The sequence below is a fragment of the Nematolebias whitei genome, chromosome 6 (assembly GCF_014905685.2).
Source record: "Nematolebias whitei isolate Nwh7 chromosome 6, NemWhi1, whole genome shotgun sequence".
NCBI classification, from domain to species: domain Eukaryota; kingdom Metazoa; phylum Chordata; class Actinopteri; order Cyprinodontiformes; family Rivulidae; genus Nematolebias; species Nematolebias whitei.
The window spans coordinates 52,874,276-52,879,223 of record NC_056503.1 but is presented as its reverse complement, the minus strand read 5'-3'; positions in this window follow the sequence as shown (position 1 = coordinate 52,879,223).

The window sequence follows — 4,948 nt, the reverse complement described above, 5'->3', positions numbered from 1 at the left end:
TTCAGTGGTTTAAAAACATACATGAGAATTTTGAATTGGATCCGAAGGTGAATGGGTAGCCAGTGCAGGGAGGCCAAAACTGGCGTGACGTGCTCTCTATAGCCTTTACCAGTGAAAAATCGGGCTGCAGCATTTTGGACCAGTTGTATACGAGCAATGGAGGACTGACTGATTCCAAACAGAAGTGAATAGCAGTAATCAAGCCTAGATGTTATGAAGGCGTGGATCACTGTCTCAAGGTTCTTCTTGGAGAGTATAGGTTTCAGCTTAGACAGCCGTCTCAGCTGAAAAAAACAGGATTTGACCATCATGTTTACGTGACTGTTGAGTTTTAAGGACGGGTCCATTATCACCTCCAGATTAGTCACCTTTTGTTTCTCTAGCGGGGCTAGAGAGAAAAGGTCAATGTCATGGTTCATGAGTGAGCCACTGGGATGGAACAGCATGACTTCAGACTTCTTCTCGTTGAAGCTTAAGAAGTTTAAAGCCATCCAGTCCCGGATGTCAGCCAGGAAGTCAAGAAGAGGCTGAATAGAGCGTGTGCCTCTGTGCCTCAGGGGGAAGTAAATTTGGCAATCATCGGCGTAGAAATGAAAGGGTATGTGTGTTTGCGGAAAATAGCACCTAGTGGCAGCAGGTATAAAGAAAAGAGAAGGGGACAGAGGATGGACCGCTGCGGAACCCCCCCACTGGAGCGCTGTCGATGCCGAACTAAAATCTTTGATATTGACACAGAAGGTTCTGTCAGAGAGGTAGGACCCAAACCATTTAAGGGCTGACCCTGTGATGCCCACCCACTGCTCCAGTCTAGAAATGAGGATGTTGTGGTCGATGGTGTCAAAAGCAGATGTAAGGTCCAATAGGACAAGCAGCACAGAATCACCTGCGTCTGTGGATATGAAAATGTCATTAAAAACCTTCAGTAGAGCAGTTTCAGTGCTATGGAGAGATTTGAAGCCAGATTGGAATAACTCAAGGATAGCGTGATTCCCCCAAAAACTGTTTCAACTGAGACTCCACAATTTTTTCCAGTAGTTTAGAGGTGAATGGGAGTCTGGAGACAGGCCGGAAGTTGGACATGACTGAGGGGTCAAGGTTAGGTTTTTTCAGGAGGGGCTGGACAGCAGCATGTTTAAAAGTTTTTGGCACCACACCTGAGGATGAACTGCTATTCAGAATAGCAATAATAAAAGGACCCAGGGTAGGAAAAACTTCCTTTAGCAGTCGAGGGGGGACCACATCAAAGGGGGAACCAGATGGCTTCATGCTGCACATTACCTGCTCCAGAGAAGACAGAGAGATGGGCTCAAAGTGTGGGGAGTGGTGGCGCAGAGGTTAGAGAGGTGGGCTTGTGATCCGAAGATTGCTGGTTCACGCCCCGGCCCCGACAACATCAAAATTGTGGGTGGGGTAGGTGAAACACCCACACTTGCCCCCACCCTCATTCGCCCCACTCTGGGCCCATGAGCAAGGCCCTTAACCCCCACCATGTGCTCCCTAAACAGGTCTCTCTTGAAAATGAGTTCTCATGGCTCAATGAGACTAACCTGGATAAATAAAGGCTAAATGAAAAAAAAAAAGTGGTCAAACACAGCCACGCACTGAGATGGGATGGACAGATCATGAGCTGGTGGAGAAATGAGTGCCCGGGTGTTTGCCACTTTTTCTAAAAAGAAATGGAGGAAGTTCTCACACAGCTCAGTTGAGGCTTCCAGAGGTGAAGGCTCACTGAGGTGTAGAACTGAGTTCAGGGTGGAGAAAAGAACTTGGGGGTTGTGAGAGTTGGAGACAATTAAATCAGAGAAGAATTTACATTTGGCAGCTTTAATGGTTTTCTGATAGTGACGCCAACTCTCCCTTAACATTTGAAAAGAAACCTGCAGCCTGTCCTTCCTCCACTTTCGTTCAGCTCTGCGACACTGCCGCCTTACGGCTCGAGTGACGTCATTCAGCCAAGGCTCTGATCTAAGTTTTGTTTTACTGGTTTTAAGGGGAGCAACACGGTCCAGAACATTTAAACAGGCAGAGTTGAACTGAGAGGTTAGCTCCTCAGTGGTAAGAGACACCAAGAGCTGATTGATCCTCTCAGAGTTAAAACCTTCATTAAAACGAGCAGCAGTGAAACGGTTAATGGAACGCGTACGTGCAGGAACGCACGTCTTAGCAGTAGGACAAGGGGGGGTGAAGTCAAACAATACAGGCATGTGATCTGAAAAAACATTGTCACCGATTTTCAAATTAGAAACAGAGACATCGCGTGTTAAAACGAGGTCCAGCGTGTGACCGTGTTCTTGGGTGGGGCCGCTCACCTGCTGAGCTAAATTAAAAGAGTCCAATAAATCTAGAAAGTCCTTCACTAAGAGCTTCTCCTGACAACACACATGCAAATTAAAGTCACCAATAAACAAAAAGTGAGTGTATCTCTGTGTGATATCAGCCAAAAAGTCGGAGAATTCATTTATGAAGTCCTTGGATCGAGGTGGGCGATAGACGAGCGCGCACAGAACTGGAGGAGAGTGTCCGAGTTCAAAAACGCTCAGCTCAAAGCTGGCGCGGGACACCGGGATGGACAACTGTTTACAGGCGAAGTTTGCTTTAAAAACTGTTAATAATCCCCCCCGCGCCGACCTGATGGCCGCGGGGCATTGAAACACAGACAGTCCGGGGGTAGTAGTTCCGCCAAGGCGCTGGACTCACCATCAGAAATCCATGATTCTGTGACGAACAGAAAAACCAACTCCTGATCTTTAAAAAAGTCATTGAGGATAAATGTCTTGTTGGAAACAGACCTTGCGTTGATTAAACACATCCTGATATTGTCCAACACAGGCACAGCCGTGGAGGGAGAAGCGCGCGCCAGCGGGCGCAGGTTATGAAGAACAGCTCCTCCTGGTCTGCTGGTGCGGCGCACAGGTAAACAACTCCAGGTGTTTCCATGGACTGAGCGCACGGGCAGCTGGCCAGCAGCCGGGCCCCAGGAGCACCACGGGTCAGAGAGGAGAAGATCAGATCCAGAGCGAGTCCTGATAGAATAATCCACACTTTGCCTCAGTTTCACCAAAATCCCTGCACGCTTCCCACGACGTCTGCGACGTTTCCTCCATGGAGAAAGGCCAGGGTCACGCAGAAGGAATGCAGGAATCTCAGACAGGACCGGTGGAGGAGAGTGATGGCCGCTGTTCAAAAACTCCGCAGGCGTTTCAGCAAATGTACGGAGCTCCAAAAGTGCCCGACGATCATACTGAAAATATGACTCGGCACACTGCACCAACCATTGTAAAAATAACAAAAATAAAATACAAGCAGAGAGCGAGAGACGGGCAGCCCTACACACCGGCGCCATCTTGGAAAAAAAAAGTAAACAACGTAAACATGTTGGAGTCGTAAGCAAACTTCACCGTGGTGTGGATGAAGGATCAGCAGCAGTGAGTCTGTACAATATTCACATTGTTCTGGTTCCAAGTGAGAATACGTGACGTCAGTCTCTCTGCAGGATGAAGCTACTTGTTTGTTTGTTTGTCTGATTAATGACAGTGATAGAGAACGTGTTACTTTTTATTTTATTTAATTGGTACAAGCAATGTTTAAATGTGATTTATAAATAAATCTATGACAAAGATAATAATTTAATGATTATGCTTCAACTTTTAATTTGCCGGCAAAGTCACTGCAGATATGGCAGAATGAATTGCATTTAAACAGGAATTAAAGTAATTTATTACATCTACTCAAATATGTGTAATTAGTATTGTATGTGTGTGTGTGCAAACAATAAATATAACAATATATTGATTGGGCGGTTTTTAATAGATTTTTGGGCTGGAAGACCTCGACTCTATTTGGCAACACAGTCTACCGGACTATCAGGTGTGAAAACGACCTCCATCCTTGTAAGGAGAACCTCAACATCTTCATTTCTGACACGTCCAGTTCTGTCTCCTGTCTTTTTGTCCATGTCTCTGTCTCCAGACCATACAACATAGCGGGTCTCACCACTGTCTTCTAAACTTTTCCTTTGACCTTTGCTGACACCCTTTAGTCACAACTCACTCCTGAAACTTTTCTCCATCACTCGAAGAAAAAACGAAGCTCTTATGAGAAGAAAACCCAACAGAAACACTTTGCTTCCAACTAAATCAGAAGTGGGCTTAATATTGGATCCATTCACAGAACATTATCCTTTTGAAGGCTCTAATGCCAAAACAAATCTAACTAAACAAGTTATCATTTGTTGAAAATGTAGTCAGAGTTCATGTTTTTAACCTTATGTCGCTGTTTTACAGGTTCAAACTGAGCCTCGGTGTGCTAGCTGCTAATGCTAGCTGCTAATGCAGCTGCTAATGCTAGCCGCTAATGGAGCAACAATTACGTGATGGGGACCTTACCTTATAATAGACATCAAACTGTATATTCTCTGGGAGAGACCGTATATCTCTTCTCGCTCGGCTGTAGCTGTCGACCACAGCTGAGATGGCAGTGTTATACAGGGTTTCTGGAATCCATTCGAGCTCCACCGCAGCCATGTTGTTACTACAAAAAGAGAAGCCTAGCAGCAGCTCCCAACAGTCAGCGCGGATCAAGTCCTTCCTCCGGGAGTCCTCCAGAAAAATCCGCCCTGCTGTTTGCCTACAAGAAATCCATCAAGTTAGAAGCTATAGCTTTAAACTCACTGAGTAATCTCAGTTTTCAATTCTTCTTAGATGTTTATTCTTTAACCTTACAGCAGTTCCGTTCCATCTCCGTCCTGACGACGTACACCTTTCCAGGAGCAGTGTTGCCAGATAGAGTCATAGTTTTCCAGCCAAATATCTATTAAAAACCGCCCCATCACACCCCGCCCCCATATATATACATATATACACATATATACACACATATACATATATATATATACACATATATACACAAATATACACACACACACACATATATATATATATATATATAT